The sequence below is a fragment of the Ahaetulla prasina genome, chromosome 13 (genome assembly GCF_028640845.1).
Source record: "Ahaetulla prasina isolate Xishuangbanna chromosome 13, ASM2864084v1, whole genome shotgun sequence".
NCBI lineage: Eukaryota > Metazoa > Chordata > Lepidosauria > Squamata > Colubridae > Ahaetulla > Ahaetulla prasina.
Genome location: NC_080551.1, coordinates 384,190 through 403,113, shown reverse-complemented (window position 1 = coordinate 403,113; position 18,924 = coordinate 384,190). Strand labels below are relative to the sequence as shown.

The 18,924-nt window shown below is 43.9% G+C and overlaps 1 long non-coding RNA gene across 1 annotated transcript; it reads right to left on the bottom strand.

Annotated features, from left to right (window-relative positions):
* Window positions 1–6,922: 6,922 nt before the first annotated feature.
* LOC131184891 (uncharacterized) lies at window positions 6,923–14,213 on the bottom strand. The gene is made up of 4 exons (XR_009152050.1): window positions 13,937–14,213; window positions 9,755–11,030; window positions 9,588–9,646; window positions 6,923–7,293 (listed from the first exon to the last, which is right to left on the bottom strand). It is a non-coding gene; the product is annotated as an uncharacterized LOC131184891 (long non-coding RNA).
* Window positions 14,214–18,924: the final 4,711 nt, after the last annotated feature.

Genomic DNA, 18,924 nt, shown 5'->3' with positions numbered 1-18,924 from the left:
GGCAGGGAGCCAGCTCGGAAAGATGAAAATAGGCAGAGGAGGCGAATGCAGGCCGGGAAAACCTTCACCCCTTCAGTAGTCAAAAGTCAGGGGCGGACAACTATGGGCTAGGACACAAACCTTCGCCCCTTCGATGATCAGAAATCCGATGGGGGGGGGGAAGGCAGGCCATTCCATAGAGGGTCAGATGAAAAACATGATGGAAAGTGCCAGTAGAGGGGAATAAACCACAGCCTCGCCTCAGGCCTCCTCTCCCATCGCGGCCTCACCATGCCCATCGCCGATGGAACCACGGAGCACAGAACGCCGCTGGAAAAGACGCCTCGCGGCCCACCGAAGCCTCACCAGGCGCAACAAAGCGCCGATGAAACAGACGGGCAAACAAACAGGCGAACGGGCCGGAATTCATGCCCCAGCTGGAGTCGGGCCGAATTCACGTTGCCGCTGGAGTCAGGCCGAAATCGAGGCCGGAGCTTGCAGCAAGCAGCAGGCCTCCCTCGCGCCCCAAAGATGGCCACCATCCGATCCGCCGCTCTTCCCTCGGCCCGTTCTCGGCCGCCGCAAATCCGAGAGGATCAAAAGACCTCTCCTGCGGCCGCCCGATAGATGACACAACGTGCCGAGGGACATGAGCAGCCTGGTGAGTCACCTAAAGTCCATCGTTCCGGGAAAAGCCCCCAACGCCGATTCTAGCTCTTCCAGCAAACCGCCATACTTGCGCATGCGCAGAGCCCAAATTCTTGGGTAATATTAATCTTTTTATGCTTTGTTTTTTTTGGCAACCTTTCTTTAATACATTGCAATAATGTTATAGTCATAAAATATCTTGATTTCAGCTGACAAAGTGCTCCATGACATTTTGATTAGCAAGCAAGATCCAGGTGGCATGCGAATTAAGTTCATTCACAAATAGTTTGAAAATCATTTTTAAAAAGTACTCATTAATGATAACCATCAAACAAGTGAGGTAAGTATGGGAATCCAGTTTGGTTCTGTGTTTTCATCAATTTCGTAGATAAAGGGGTACACTTTACAGCTGACACAATTTGTTAATTAATTAATTAATTAATTAATTTCCAGAAGACTGAAACAAAGTTGAAAGCAATCTTGATCGTGCTAATTTTTTTCGTAATGCCCTCCCGGAAAATCATCAATCCCTCTGGCATCAGCCATCTGAAGCCCACTCCCTTCTGGTACAATTTGCTTGATAAAAAGTAATATTTCTTTCTCATTTCACGTACCTGTCTGGGAATCTGCCTCAGAATGGCTATCTCCCTGCCCCTATAAGTCAGTGCCCCACTCCTATGTTTTCTAAGAATTTCATCTCTCGTCTCTCTTTTCACAAATTTGACATGAACCTCTCTAGGAACTGCATGCGTGCGTGCATATTGTGAATTAACTCTATAAACTCGATCCACATCCCAATTCATAAAATCAACACCTCTCCCAAGAAATTCTCCCAACAGTTTAGTCACAACATCTCTCAAGTCTTCTTGGTCCACTTCTTCCAAATTTTGAAACCTAAGGAAATAAGACATTTTATCCATCTGTAGTCCAAGCACAGCATTGCTTGTCGTCTCCCCTCTTTTCTGCACTGCCCGCATCTCACCCTCCAGACCTTCCACTTTCTGCTTATTTTCTGCTGAGACTTGTTGAGTATCCTTTAAATCCTTTTGGATAGTCACAATTTCTGCTCTTATTTCATCCAGTTTCTTGTCCATATTAGATAACTTTTCCAGAATTCTCTCCATTTCTCCAGCAGTTGGTCTCTGACCTTTTGCCATTTAAAAAAAAATTTTTCAAAGTCCTGCGGCCTACGTGGAGGAACACAAAGCCCTCCTGGATTTAGATGACCCAGGAATTGAAGAAGGGGAGGTTATAGACCATGGGGCGGAGGCGGCTGCCGCTGTTGTGGCCCTGGAGTTGGGTCAGGCTGAACCCAGAGTTCTGAGATCCAAAACTAGGAAGTGACAAAGATATTTGGTATTGTGTTGGTTTTCCTTATTCTCTTTCGTATGATATTCTGATTATTCTTGACCCTTCCTTATTGTGTATGTAAGATTGAAACTTAGCTACTTCGTATCACCTGCTTGCCATATGGCTGTTGTATGTGTTTAAAATTTTGAGTAAAATTCTTATCATGTATAAGAAAAATGAAAATTTACCATACCTGATATGTATTTGCATAAATTTTTTTTTTGACCAATAAAAACTTTTTATATAAAAGAAAGCAATCTTGATCAGTTAAAAATGGCCTTCTAGTTTTATTGAGATAAATGCATGTTACCCTCTAGGAAAAAGAAGTCAAATGCAGTTTGTATGTGTGGTGAGTGTGTGCATGAAAAGGGTCTTGGAACTGGGGTGGATTACAAGCTGAATATGAGTCACAGTATCACTGCTAAAAGGATAAGTGCCATTGTGGGCTTCACCAACAGAAGCACAATTTCCAAATGTTAGGAGGGAATTGTTCCACTTTGTATTGAACAAATATTCTGAGTATCATCCATTCTGGGCATCATAATTTGAGAAATATTCCTTTGCTAAGAAGATGATCAGAGAAACAGAGGCAAAATCTTTTGCGAGGGAGGGACTCGCATTTGGTGGGTCTTGAAGGATTTCAAGGGGATGAAAAGACTCTCTTGTCTCTTTGTGCACCCTTGAATCAGCTAATACAATATCTGAAAAAACTTGATAGCTTGTCACCTATGTGTTTCTCTATCAGTTCTTTATTGAGAGATTCACTATTGCTATAAAAACCTTTTATTCCATACATTTGTCTTCAGGAATACTAATTATCCTGCCCAACAACAATTTTCTATCATTAGAGCTTTGCAGGGCTTCCAGGAGATAGGTGATTGACTGATTGATGATACGTAGACCTGGTGATACCCCATAGCAATGGATGATCTTACTCAATGTGCAAGTGGAGAGAGAGCTGAATTCTGGGGGACTCTGCAAAGCCGGCCTCAAGGGTGAGAACCTTCACTGTCAATCAACCCTGACTGGTAACAGCCCCCTAGAAGGAAGAGAACCAGCACAGTACAGTGATGCCCACCATCACTTCATCAAAGGATGCCATTGCAGATGGTATTGAAGGCAGCTAAGAGGTCCATAATAGAATAGAATAGAATAGAATAGAATAGAATAGAATAGAATAGAATAGAATTTTTATTGGCCAAGTGTGATTGGACACACAAGGAATTTATCTTGGTGCATATGCTCTCATAAGGCAAGGATGGATATACTGCCCCTTCTGCTCCCACCATATCCAAAACCGTGATGTGACGTGAATCCAGTCAGGATTCACGTGACCATTTCACGTGAATCCTGACTGGAAAAGGTTCAGATAATCTACTTTATTAAAGTCCACTGGAGCTGCTGAGTGACCACCTTCTCCACAACCTTAATTGTCCAATATAGTGAGATCCAGGAAGGACTTCTTGAGCTGCAGTGAACCAACCCAACTTCTTGAGGTGGAGAAAACCACCCCCTTTCTCAAAGAAGAATCTATCGCCACTACAACCCAGTCATACATTTCTTCCCAAGGAGACTTAGCTAGGCAGGAGAGGCATGAATAAAGTCATAGTCAGAAGGACCCTGTCCATTTTCTCAGGCCAAACAGGTTCAAACCATTTTCAGATAACAGGGCAAGACTGTGCTCCCAGTATCTGCATGGGACTGCAACAAAGCTGGCATTAACTGGGAATGGATTTAAGCAACTCTGTCCAATTGATCCTCTGCAAAGTTCTCCATAGCCTTTTAGCTGAATTTAAAGATAAGTCCCCCTTTACCCTAAAGGGCTTGTGTTACCCAAAACAAGGCCACCAGTCAGCTATCTATAGACGCAATAAGGGTAGGGAAGTATTGCATTAATGTGTATTTAATTTAAATTAAGATCACACTTGGAATACTGTGACCAGTTTTGATCATCATGATATAAAAAGATGAAACTTTACGAAGAGCACAGAGGAACAGCAACAGAGATGATTAGGGAACTGGAGGCTAAACTGTATGATGCACAATTGAGGGACCTAGATATGTGTCAGGACTGTGTCTGATCAATTCCTAGAAAAAAAAACCCTTGACTCCACAGATTCAGAGGAAAGATACTACTAAGAATGAACTAAATACAGCTAAAGTCAGGCAAGGTCTGAAGCAAACACGTGCAAAAGACAAAAGTAACCCCACAGCCTACCCCCCCTCCCCCCGTAGTCAGACAGACAGTCCAATCATCGGCTAGGAAGATGTTTTGGGAACATCTCAGGTCCAGGTCCATCTCAGGCACCATTCTCATGCTTGCTGTTCCCAGGAGAGTTAGCCTTGAAGATGCTAAACAACCCAAGCTGGCCTCTCTGAGTTCAAGCCTCCCATTGGTTCTCATCAATTCCACTCCTATATCTCTCTGCGGGCTTCCCCTCCCAAATGCCCATTGCTCCCTTCCTCCCTGTTTCCATGGCAGTTGGCAGCAAGTTTGAAGGAAAGTGATGATGACCTGGCTGACATTCAGTCCCCCGTAAAGAGGCATTAGCTCTGTTTTGAGGAAAGATCAGTAATAACCCAAATAAGTGTTTCCCTCACTCTCAGGCAATTCCTGTATAAAGCCCATTGGTATCTCTTTCCACAGTGCCCTGGGGCTGGCCACAGTCTGCAAAAGTCCCATTGGCTTTGCTGGTGGTCTCTTGGCCACTGCACAGAGTAGACAGCTGGCCTTGCTACTGGCTTTCAATGTCTTTTTTCAAAGAAGGCCACCAAAACTGCCGCTTGAGCAAGTGCAGGGTTTTTACGAAACCAAAGTGTCCTGTAGTTTTAGAGTCATGAGCACCCTGTAAAACAGTGCTCCTCAAACTTGAGGGCACATACAATTTAGCCCCAACTCAGTTCAGTCCATCTGTGCATGGTGTAGTCATTCTTATCAGTAGTAAGCCACTCATCGAGTTCAAGCATTTTTCAACTTCTCACACAGTTCATTTAAAACAGGGGTGTCCAAACTACGGCCCGCAGGCCAACTGCGGCCCGCGGGTCAGTTTTTATTGGCCCGCAGCAAATTCTAAAAGTATAATGAATATGGCCCTTTTCGGCCACCTCCCGGTGCTTGCCCGGTGGTTCGCTGCGAGGCTCGCGGCTCCTCCCCATGGGCGGGGAATAATGAAGGGAGGGGGCGGAGGAGGCGGCGAGCGGGAAAGAGGCTGCTGGCCATGCCCGACCCCAGGAGTTGTACCCTCGCCTTCCCCGGGCCGCCTGGTGAGGCTCCTCGCGCCTCCACCCCTTGGGCAGGGAATAACGAAGGGAGGGGGCGGAGGAGGCAGTGGCGAGCGGAAAGAGGCTGCTGGCCATGCCCGACCCCAGGAGTTGTACCGCCTTCCCGGGCCGCCTGGTGAGGCTCCTCGCGCCCACCCCTTGGGCAGGGAATAACGAAGGAGGGGCGGAGGAGGCGGCGAGCGGAAAGAGGCTGCTGGCGTGCCCGACCCCAGGAGTTGTACCTCGCCTTCCCGGGCCGCCTGGTGAGGCTCCTCGCCTCCACCCCTTGGGCAGGGAATAACGAAGGAGGGGCGGAGGAGGCGGCGAGCGGAAAGAGGCTGCTGGCGTGCCCGACCCCAGGAGTTGTACCGCCTTCCCGGGCCGCCTGGTGAGGCTCCTCGCCTCCACCCCTTGGGCAGGGAATAACGAAGGAGGGGCGGAGGAGGCGGCGGCGGGAAAGAGGCTGCTGGCCATGCCCGACCCCAGGAGTTGTACCGCCTTCCCGGGCCGCCTGGTGAGGCTCCTCGCCTCCACCCCTTGGGCAGGGAATAACGAAGGAGTTTCAAGTTCATACCAAATACAAAACAAAGCCAAGATCAGGGTGTCCAAACTTGGTCTCTTTAAGACTTGTGGACTTCAATTCCCAGAGTTCCTCAGCCAGCTTTGCTGGCTGAGGACTCTGGGAGTTGAAGTCCACAAGTCTTAAGGGACCAAGTTTGACAAAGATGAATGAATATGAAACATTTTCCCCCCTTAAATGAAGATGATATCCACATATTGTTGCTTTTTAGTAGACTGACTGTATCCATCTGTATTGTAATGTCCCAGGTTTTCAGGCCTCTGGTATAGTCCTAAATATTTACCACGAGTCACCAGGAATGGCAGCAATCAAGAAACGCAAGATAGCAAGTGAGTGTAGAAGATTTCAAACACGGTGGGAAAATGAATATTTCTTTAAAGAAATCAACGGAAAGTGTGTCTGTTTGATTTGCAATGAAGATGTTGCCGTGATGAAAGAGTATAATGTCCGTCGGCACTATGAGACCAAGCATCAGAGCTACGCATCGTACACAGGTGCCAAACGAGCACAGAAATTCAAGCAAATGGCAGCTAGCCTGCAAGCTCAACAACAGTTTTTATTTCGTGCTAACAAAATACAGGAAAACGCCACAGCAGCAAGCTATGAAGTCGCAAAACTTATTGCCCAGCATGGCAAACCGTTCTCAGACGGTGATTTCATAAAGCAGCGCCTCATCAAAGTCACAGAAGTAATGTGCCCGGAAAAAGTGCAGGATTTCAACAACGTGACCTTATCCAGAAATACAGTGGTGCGGAGAATCGAGGACTTGTCAGCTAACCTGAAACTTCAGCTGAGAGAGAAAGCTTGTGCTTTTGATTTTTACTCGATAGCATGCGATGAGAGCACAGGCATACAGACACCGCACAGCTTTTAATTTTTGCGGGAGTCGATGATAATTTTGCTGTCGGAGGAGCTGCTTGATATGATGAGCCTAAAAGGCACAACGACGGGTGGAAATATTTTGACGCTGTGTCAGAGGCAGTTGAAAAGATGGGGCTTAAATGGGACAAGCTCTGTGGAGTAACAACGGATGGAGCTCCGGCCATGACGGGTGAGCGCAAAGGAATGGCATCCATGGTGTGCGTCAAGGTAAAGAGAGCGGAGGTGAGGCTGTTAGGATGCACTGTATAATCCACCAAGAAGCACTGTGTGCCAAGACTGTGCAGCTGGGCAATGTGATGAACACTGTTGTAAAAACTGTCAACATAATTCGAGCTAGAGGACTGTACCACAGGGAATTTCAAGCTTTCTTATCTGACGTGGATGCTGAATACGGGGATGTACTCTACCACTCTGATGTGCGCTGGCTCAGCCGCGGCTCTGTGCTGCAGCGGTTTTATTCGCTGAGATCAGAAATCGACAATTTTTTGAAAGAGAAGGACCGACCTCTTCATGAACTGAGTGACCCTCTGTGGCTGGCAGACCTGGCATTTTTAGTTGATCTTACTCATCATCTGAATACACTGAACAAGAACCTACAAGGCAAAGAACAGCTGGTGTCACACCTGTATGCGCACATGAAAGCCTTCTGTGTAAAGCTCCGCCTGTTTGAGACACAACTACGAAGCTTTAATGCTGCACACTTCCCTCGCTGTCTGAAATCAAGTCTGCTTTTCCAAAGGCAGACCTTTCTGCTAAAAAGGAGAAATATGTTTCTGTAATTACATCTCTCGTGACAGAATTCAACCAGCGTTTTCAAGATTTTTCTGTCATTGAAAAACAAATCAAGCTGTTCTCGACCCCCTTCCTGGTGGATGCAGAAGAAGTGGAGGAGAGTCTGCAGTTAGAACTGATTGAAATGCAATGTGATGATTCTCTGAAGAGTCAACATCAGCTTCTCTCCTCCTGACTTCTATCAGAGTTTGGATCATGCCAAGTTTCCTCTGATGAGACGCCATAAAGAATGATGAGCCTGTTCGGCCCAACATACATATGTGAACAAACATTTTCTCTGTTAAATCAGAACAAAAGCAGACTGAGATCCAGAATGACTGATAGCCATCTCTGTGAAGTCCTTCGTGTCTCAACCACCAAACTTTCTCCTGACATCCCAGCCATCCTTCAATCCAAAGGACAGCATCACTGCTCCCACTGAGAGCAATGTTCTTCACATTATAGGCGAGTTAGAAATACACACAGTAGTCATGTGTCAATATGGCACCTCTTGTGTGGGGCCCGGCCACACATGAATTTACTAGGCTTATATACTGTTTGTTGTCCAGCCGCATGCCTTTCTGAATAATTATATTTAAAATATTACATTAAAATCAACATAACACAAACACACACGTACACAAACATAGAGATACACATGCACATATATATAACTCACACACATATAGTATACTTAAGCCTAAACTGCCCAGACGGCTGAAAAAAGTGATTTCTGACAGGTTCTCACACTTTTGACTGGTCCTCACACCTACAACTATCTTTACATTTTGCACCCTATCTTGTAACCATGGTGAAGAGAAGCAGTTGTGAAATGAGTGATGTGGTTGTTAAAAATGCTGCAATGGGCATAAATGTGAGGATGGTCATAAGTGTGAGGACTGGTCAAAAATTACTTTTTTTAGCCCTCTGAGTAGTTTCTATGCCCATAGCCACATCCACTCAGTCACATGAGCAGTTAGCCACGCCCACCAGTCACCTGACCACCAAGCCACACCCCAAAATAAGCCACGCCCAAAGAACTGGTACAAAAAAATTTCAGCCCCCCCTCCCCCCCCCCGGCCCAGGCCTTTGCTTATTTTTCTGTATTTGGCCCTCACTCAAAAAACTTTGGACACCCCCGATTTAAAATCTCCCTTTCTCATCTGAGATCTAGTGGTCACTGGAGTGGCTAGCTGCTTCGAGGGAATGACCGATCGAACCACTTCAGCTTTAATACTATTGTATTGAGGCAATCTGGACAAAGCATCCTCCATAAAAGTTTCCACTTGGAATATAGTGCAGGGTGAAACTGAACCAGTTAAAATATCGAGCCCAGTGGACTTATTTAGGGAATAGTTTACCCGGGGTTTTCAGTGCACTTAGATTCTTATCAGCCCACACCTCAAACTGTATTTTTGCTCCCTCTAGAAAGTGTTGCCAAGTGAGCAAAGCTCATCGTACCGCATATGCCTCCTTCTTCCATACTGCCCACCACTGCTCTGCTCAGTTTCAGTAAATTTTTTAGAGATGTACAAGCAGGGTTGTAGCAGGCCCTGGGCATTCTCTTGTAACAATACAGCTCCCACAGCTATATCACTCGCATCAGACAAAGGCAAACTAACTGTGGTAATGGATAAAACCAATTACATGAAGAAAACCGAGAATTTACTTAATAGCATTAACCAGGTAATCAACAAAGACCCAACAAGACAACGGAATAAGGACAACGGACAACCTTGCTAAAAAAGGAAAAAGAAAAACAATTAACTTCAACAGAAATAAAAAAAATTACTACCATAAAACTCAACTATACCCAGATTCTATGGACTTCCCAAAATACCAAAAAATAAAATTAGTCTTCGTTCCATAGTGGTGTTACCCAGGGGTGAAATCTAAAAATTTTTGTGTGACTTAATTGGTGGGCATGGCTTGGTGGTCACGTGACTGGTAGGTGTGGCTTGGTGGCCAGGACACCCGGTGGGCGTGGCCAAGTCAACGTCACACTTCTTTGCCCATTTTTGACCTACAAAAAGAAAGTATTCCAATCATTTCATGCAATCAATACTTAAATAATAAACAAAGTACACAAAACAATAGGAGGTACACAAATACTTACCTAAGAGCAATAAAAGTGTTGTCTTCAACGTCGTTTCTTGCACCAATGATAATAATGACCTACAAGATATAACATGATATGCAAATTTAACCATTTAATATGTAAATGAGAATAACAGAAGTACACAAAACAATAAAAAACAATAAAAGAGGTACACAAATACTTACATAAACCGGTTAGTTGTCTTCAGCTTTAAGATGTTTCCACATAGTTATTTCAGTGGCATCACTTCCACTTTTCTTACACTTGATGCGCGCGGATCATTGGCTGAGCGATGGTGTTCTCTGAACTACTTTTTCACTACAGGAATAGGGTCCCATTTGGGAAGAGGTGGCCCAGTAATGCTGATGGTCATGAGGCTGGTTAAATTGGAAACGGCTAGGTGACTTCTACTCTCTGAACATATCAAGTTCATTTTCGAAAAACCCCATTCCGCTTCTGCAGAACTTGCTGCAAAAGACAATATCTTTTGCTTTTTTAATCCTCTTCAGATCTTTTAACACATTCTCCACAAAATCTTTAGAGTCGTTGATTTCAATGTGGTAATTGAAAATGTCACCAAATGTGCGCAGTTGTTCTTCAGCTGCTGTCCATGGAACAACTATTTCCTCAAAGTCCCAGTACTCTGGCACCAAAAACTGTAGAAACTGTAGTTTATTTGTGGTGTCTTGCAATTGGCTACCAGTTTTTAAATGTTCACAGTCCATCAGTCGTTTGTGCAAATTTTTATGAAACTTTCTAAAAGTCTTTCTCGATGAAGACCAACAAATCAATGAATTTCTATGAGTTTTATATTCCTGAAGGTTTCTGAGGAATTTGCCCAACTTTTCTTTCGTATGGGCCCTTTCACTTTGTTAGCAGTTCAAATGCTTTTATTGATCTTCTCACCAGTTTTTCAGCCTTTATTATATCCATATTGCATGCTTGCAACACAGCTGAAAGAAGTGAAATTTCTTTCAAAATGTCTATCATCAACGCCAAATCATTTAAGAAATGTTTATTTTCCAGATGGGCAGCCATACCTGAGTATTTTGCATTTGCATGAAAATATTATTGTAGCACAGGATAAGCACGCCACACAGCTATGGTTGCCCGTAAACTATAGGCAGCCCATCTTGGCCCAAAAACTCAACCAATCCTTATGATGTTAATTACAAGTTCTTCAGATATTTCGTCAAGTTCTATTCGGTTTTTATTGCATTGCTAGAAAATGGAGCATATCTTATCAATAAATATTTTTAAATGATTTACTTGCTTTATTTCCTTTATGGCGTCATCTAAAACAAGTTGGAGACGATGGTTCAAGCAGTGCCATATGATGATTTTTGGAAACTCTTGTGCTATTCTGGTGCTCACTCCAGATTTTCTCCCAAGCATAATGCTTGGCCAAGAAACCCATCAAAATGGTTGCCTTTTAATCCTTCCTGTTAAAGGTGGCAGCTACTGCAAAAAGGAAAAAAAGGAGCTTTGTTAGCTGATGACACACAATGTAACTGTCAACGTGCCTCCTTGCAACACTGAAGCAAGAAAAACCCCAACTCCATGGTTTTTAGAGACAGGTACTTTTACTGAGTATTTATTTATTTATTTATTTATTTATTCATATTTTTATACCGCCCTTCTCCGAAGACTCAGGGCGGTGTACAGCCAATAAAACGACAAAAATCCCCAAAAATTTAAAATACACTATCAAATTTAAAAAACTGATTCAATCGCTGTAACATTAAAATATTAGCTAAAATTTATCAAAACTAAAACCTAGGTAAAACCCTATAAAAACCCACTAAAATCCCCATACTAAAATCAATCAGGCCAGCCCCGCTTGGTGAAAAAAGAAAGTCTTGAGCTCGCGCTTAAAGATCCGGAGATCAGGGAGGAGACGGAGTCCCACCGGCAGCTCATTCCATAAAGCCGGGCCCCCCACAGAGAACGCCCTTTCCCTGGGGGCCGCCAGCCGACATTGACTAGCCGACGGCACCCTAAGAAGACCCTCCCTAGCTGTACAATCCATAATTATTCCTAGTAGAAAGAACTGCGGAGAAAATCTTCTTTTTCAAAATATTCTGCATGATCCACCATACTTTAATCCAAAATGCTTTAACTTTTTTACAAGTCCATCATATATGGTAATAAGTGGCATCTTCACAATCGCATCTCCAACATTTAGCCTGTACATTAGAATACATACATGACAACTTTTTGGGGTCTAAATGCCATCTATAAAACATCTTATAAAAATTTTCTCTCATATTTTGTGCTTGTGTAAATTTAACATTCCTCACCCAAATTCTTTCCCAAGTTTCCAACATTATCGGTTGCTAAAAATTTTGTGCCCACTTAATCATACAATCCTTAACCAGTTCAGTGTCTGAGTCTATTGAGACTAAATTGATTTTGAACTTAATAACAGCTGCAAGACTTTTGATTGCTCAATATTGGAAGAAAGAAGAATTATCTACAATTGAAGAATGGACACTTATTGTATCAAATCTGGCAGAAATGGCAAAAATCTCTGCTTATTTGAAAGACTATACACAAGAAAAATATATTTTAGAATGGAAAATGTGGATTGATTATATTCAAAATAAGTATCAGATAAAAAAATATCAAATAGCATATGAGTAAATTTAGGAAATATTTTGTATTAGATATATTTCTGAAGGAGAGGGGAATTGAGAGTGTGATTAAGTGTGGAGTGACTAGAGATTATAATTTAGGAATTATTTTAGATTATGATAGTTAGTTTTGATACCCTGCATTTTGTTCTGGGAAGTCGGGGTGGGGGTGGGGGTAAGGGAGGGAATTGGGGGTTGAGGTAGAGATGGAGTGATGGTTAATGTACAGGGATTATTAAAGACGTATAAATATAATTAATGTAGGGTCGGGTCTGCCCAGTTACCATTTTAGAACGGTGGGGAGGGAGAAAAGAGAGAGTAGGAGGTAGGAAAGAGGAGAAGAGGAAGGAAGAGGGGTAGAAGAGGGAGAAGGAGTGGAGGGTGGAGGGAGGAGAGGATGTAGATAAGAGAAGGAGAGGAAGGTTTGGAAAGTAAAAGAAGGTAGAAGAGGGAAGAGTGTTAAAAAGGGGGGTGGTGACTGGGCAAGCCCGACTAATTGTATATAACTGTACATTGGATGAATTATTTGATATGATTGTAAAAATAAAACTTTTTTATAAAAAAAAAAAAAAAAGACCCTCCCTGTGGGCGCGCACTGGACGTATTGGAAAATGGGAGGTAACTGTCGGCAGCAGGCGGTCCCGTAAATATCCCGGTCCAATGCCATGGAGCACTTTAAAGGTGATAACCAACACCTTGAAGCGCACCCGGAAGACCACCGGCAACCAATGCAGCCTACGCAGGAAGAGGTGTTACATGGGAGCTACGAGGAGCTCCCTCAATCCCCCGCGCGGCCGCATTCTGCACCAGTTGGAGCCTCCGGGTGCTCCTCAAGGATCAAGTATGAACTGAAAGCAACAAAATGAAAGCAAGATCTGAGACATTTGGCGTGGAAATTACACATAAGAAATATCCCTGAAACCCTCCTCCCTTTGGTCCAGTCAGCGTTGTCCAATCCACATTCCCTCAGAGGGACACATGGTATGCATCTTCAGATGGTTCCATCCCTCTGGTATGTTTGGACTGTTAACCTTGACTGTTATCAGCCTGCCTTCCAACTGCCGAGAAAGTTTGAAGAGAAACTTCTAATTCAGTCCTTTACACAGCATCTCCTCCAGCTCTCTCCCTCTGCCCCCATTACCATGACAGCCGTAGCAAGCAGAGCAGTAAATGCATAAATCAGGAGACAGACTAAACAGAATAATAAAGTAATAAAATAGTAGCAAGCGGAGGCTGACAGTAACTTTACATACACAGAGCACAACACAAAACAACTGACACACACACACTGTAAAAGCAGCTCAAAAACCAACTTTCACATTTTACATACACACAGCACAGCACAACACAACACAACTGACTCACACACAATGTAAAAGCAGCTGCACTTGACCCAAAAAGGCCCCTGCAACAAGCAGGGATCTTACCAGCCACAAAAAGCTCAAAAACCAACTTTCACACTTTTTCCACAAAACACTGCCACATGCAGCTTTGTGTGATTGTGTGTGTTTGTGTAGTTAGAGTGAAACACTACAGAAACACACCAAATCTCAGAAAGCTACACAAATATTTTATTATTTTATTTTATTTATATTTTTAAATAAAAGCAGCTAAATTTAAAACTTCCTAAACTTTAAATGGCTATGTCTAAAAAAACCAAAAACTCCTAAAAAAAACCCAATTAACTATTTTGTAAAGCTCCCCCACACACAAAAAAAACCCCCAGTTACTTACCCAATTGAAGGCACAAGGCAGGCAGATTCAGCTGCTTACCTATGAGATTGATTGCAGTCAGGCAGATTCAGTTGCTAGCTGATGCAATTGATTGCCGGGATTGCAGCAAGCAAAGCAAGGCAGGCGTTGCGACCAGAGGCTGGGGATTCGGTCTAAAGAGTGAAGGTAAGCAAGCTGGAGGCTGGGGGAAAGGTGGGTGGTTAGCTAGGTGGCTTAGCCAGGCCAGGCAGGCAAGCACAGGGGCAGCATGAGGCCCACAAACAATCCCCGTCGCTGCGCAAACTATGGGAGCCCGGGGATGGAGGGGCCACTCTAGGCTGCAACCGGCAATGCTTTTCTTTTTGACCGAGTGGCAGTCGGCAAGGCATCTGAGCGGGGTGAGGCAAGGTCTGAGCGAGGCAAGGTCCCAGCAGGCAGGCATTGGTGAACTTCTGGGCGAAGTAGCTGGGCCGCGTAGAAAGAGGAACTTATATAGGCCGTGGATGAGGGTGGGTGGGCCAGAAGCCCCGAGTGATGAGAAAAGCGAATGGCAGGAAAAACAAGTGAACTGGAAAGAAGCGGCAAGCGGTGATTGGGTGGGCATGGGCAGGGGGACCAGGGATTTTGGCTACTGGCTCTCTGAACCCCAGCTGCCATCGCTACCGGATCAGCTGATCCGGTCTGAACTGGGAACATTTCACCCCTGGTGCTACCCAAAGTACCAACCTACAAACTAGCAAAAGAATTAAGAAAAAGACTCCACCATCTCATCAACAATTTGGCTTATTCTATATACTCACCAGGACAGTTTCTTCAATTAATTGAAAACATCAAAATAAACAAAGAAATAATGGTCTCTTTGACATCCCTGCATTATTCACATTGGTCAACACTGACCTGGCCAAACAAACCATCCATGATCTACTCACAGAAAATCAAAGCCATAATCTAAAGCAGGGGTCACCAACCTTTTGGACCCCAGGGACCATTAAATTCATAATTTTAAACCCGTGGACCACTAATATAATCTGCCTAATGACCAGCTGGGTGGGCATGGAAAGGTGGTTATCTGACTCGGTGGGCGTGGCCAACTCAATGTCACTCACATCGAAGGGCACCTTGCCAGCCTTTACTCGCTATTCCTCGCCAACGTGAAGCAGTTGCTGGACCTAAGCAGCCACCATGAGAAAGAATTGGCAAAACAGCTGGCTCAGTTCAAATTGGATCTGAGCGAGAAGGAGGCTCAGCAGAAGCACCTCACTGAGAACTACAAGCTTAGGCTTTCCAAACAGAGGGAAGATCTGTGAAAGTGCAATGCCAGGTACCGGTGCCTGGAGACTCAGCGGGCTGAGATGGTCAGCCAGTTCCAGGCCATGATACAGTCCCACTGGAATGAGGCCACCAGCAGCTCTTCCCCCCCCCCCCAGCCTACACCCAAAGCCCCACACCAGGAGGCTGCAGCAGATCCCACGCCAGAATTTCTGCCCCCTCCGACCCACACAAGAAGACCCCAAAGGGGGAGACTCTCTGCAGCAATACAAACATTCATTGCACGTTTCAGGACCCCTGATTTAGTGCAATCTAAAAAAAGCAAATAATTCTTCTGGGGACCACCAAAAATTTCTCAGGGACCACCAGTGGTCCACGGACCATCAGTTGGTGACCGCTGACCTAAAGGACACTCCATGTCCACCGACGCTACCATGAAACTTCTGGAGTTATGCCTCATAAACACACTTCAAGTTCAATGGCAAAATATATCAACCAAGACAAGGCTGTGGGATCACCTATATCCGGCCTAACAGCAGAAGCAGTAAAGTAGAAACATGAGCGCACAGTCCTGCCAACCATCCAGCCAAAATTTTGGGTACGTTACGTGGACGACACTTTTGCCTTCATCAAACACTCCACACTAGAAGAGACACACCATCTATTCAATAACGTATTCACTGGGATCAGTTTTACATGTGAAGAAGGACTCGCCTTCCTAGAAATTGACATAAGGAGACAAGATAATGGAGAATTAACAACCTACATCTACCAAAAATCCACACCTACAGACCAAATTCTAAATTTCACAAGCAATCACCCCACTGCACACAAGAGGAGATGCACCCAGACCCTTTTTAAGTCATTAAAAAAAGCAGAAGAGAAACACCTTTTGGATGTTTTCTCCTCAATGGCTATCCCAAAAATGTCATAATATGTCATCCAAACTCCAAGAAAATCCATAGCCAACCATAACACAAAAACAAGTCCTGCCATACATCAAAGGAACATCCGAAACAGCTGCCAGAATATTGCAACCCCTAGGAATAATGATAGCTCACAAACCCACCTTTACACTCAGAGAAGAGTTATCAGAAGGAAGGCAACAGTAACATAGTATACAAAATCAATTGCAACAATTGTAGCCAAATATGTGGGACAAACAGAAAGGCAATTGAAAACAAGGGGTCATGAACATCAACTGGCAGTTAAACAGCACAAGCAAAAATCCCTGATCTCGAGCCATATTGATAATGAACAATACCAATTCGATTCGGAAGGAACAAAAACCATTGGCCATCCAGCACCCACCACACATGTGCATTTATTGAAGCCTGGTAGTCTACCAAAGGAGCAATTAACAAGCATATTGATTTAGATCCAGCATATCAAAATATGGACAGATCACTCAAACGACCGACCAACAAGAGAACCAATCAGCTGCTCAGAATTTAAATATAGCTCGAAATGAATAACCAATCACACAACCAACTGACCACATTGGCACACGAGACATTTATAAGCTAATGAGGAATAGGATAAGAAAATCCTGCTGATGATGTTACCTAGTCTGGTAACAAAAAGTTCAAAAAGTAAATTGAAATAAGCTTGGAGAGCAAGCTTCCAGAAAGGTTCCAGAAATACCTCTTCTGCGTAAAAGAAACTCAGAGACATCTCTTTTCCAGAGTTCTTTACTAGCATGAGGAGACTGGCACACGATGAGTGCAATTCCAAAACTGAAGTTCAGTTCTTTTCCCGAGTTATACAAACCCCAAGAGTCCCACCCCCCTGACCCCTTTGATGGTCACATGGTCCCACGTTCTCCCAGTCCATTCGAATATCTTCTTGCCATTCTTCCTGCAGATGTGAACTCCATCCGACCTTGACCGTCTAAAGAATGTTACCATACCCCTTAGCCCCCCTTCTTCCCCTCAGGGGAAAAATGTGGCAGCGTCTGGAACCCTAAAGTCTAATATGGTTTCCAGGCCTGACAGGCGTCCCCCCTTGGAAAAGAAGCTATATCCTAGGAAAGAAAACAAAGAGTCGATAAAGAAGAGTGTCAGTGGTCCACACCTCCCTTCTACCCCCTCCTCTCCTCTCCAAGAGGTTTTTTAGGTTTGTCAGGGAAAGTGTCGTGAAATTGTTTAATCAAATTGTCCGCATTTACTTTCCAACTTTTGACCCAAGTAGATTCAGATAATGGATATCCCTTCCAGTGGACTAAATATTGTAATTGACCTCTGTATAGTCTAGAGTCAAGGATTTTCTTGATTTCATAGTGGGTTTCACCTTGGATTATCAAGGGTGGTGGGGGAGCGGCAGGTTGAGGTCTCAGACCAGACTGTCTAGCAGGTTTTAATAAGCTGGTATGGAATACCGGGTGTATTTTCCTCAACATTCGAGGGAGCTTGAGTTGGACGGTAACGGGATTAATAATTTTTACAATGGGGAAAGGACCCAAAAATTTTGGACCGAATTTTCTGCTGGGTATCCTTAATCTTAGATACTTAGTAGACAAAAAGACTTTATCTCCAATGCGAAAAGGGGGTTGAAGGGAACGGTGTTTGTCAGCTTGGGCTTTGTAATTCGAGCTGTCACAGCTAAGGCCTTTTTGTATTTTCCCAACCTTTCTTCAACGAATTCATCCAGTCTGTTAGGGAAACCGAAGTGGGGGTTGCAGGAGTTCAGGCATTGGAACGAAGTCCATGCCGCTGGTTACTTGAAAAGGGTTAACCCGTGCTGCTGTGTACGCATTATTATATGCAACCTCTGCAAATGGTAACAAGTCGGACCAGTTTTCTTGTTGGTAATTTACGTAACACCGTATGTATTGTTCCACCATCAAATTTAATTTTTCAGCCGCTCCGTTAGTCTCCGGATGGAATCCAGAACTAAGTCCTTAAAAAGCAGAAGAGAAACACCTTTTGGATGTTTTCTCCTCAATGGCTATCCCAAAAATGTCATAATATATCATCCAAACTCCAAGAAAATCCATAGCCAACCATAACACAAAAACAAGTCCTGCAATACATCAAAGGAACATCCGAAACAGCTGCCAGAATATTGCAACCCCTAGGAATAATGATAGCTCACAAACCCACCTTTACACTCAGAGAAGAGTTATCAGAAGGAAGGCAACAGTAACATAGTATACAAAATCAATTGCAACAATTGTAGCCAAATATGTGGGACAAACAGAAAGGCAATTGAAAACAAGGGGTCATGAACATCAACTGGCAGTTAAACAGCACAAGCAAAAATCCCTGATCTCGAGCCATATTGATAATGAACAATACCAATTCGATTCGGAAGGAACAAAAACCATTGGCCATCCAGCACCCACCACACATGTGCATTTATTGAAGCCTGGTAGTCTACCAAAGGAGCAATTAACAAGCATATTGATTTAGATCCAGCATATCAAAATATGGACAGATCACTCAAACGACCGACCAACAAGAGAACCAATCAGCTGCTCAGAATTTAAATATAGCTCGAAATGAATAACCAATCACACAACCAACTGACCACATTGGCACACGAGACATTTATAAGCTAATGAGGAATAGGATAAGAAAATCCTGCTGATGATGTTACCTAGTCTGGTAACAAAAAGTTCAAAAAGTAAATTGAAATAAGCTTGGAGAGCAAGCTTCCAGAAAGGTTCCAGAAATACCTCTTCTGCGTAAAAGAAACTCAGAGACATCTCTTTTCCAGAGTTCTTTACTAGCATGAGGAGA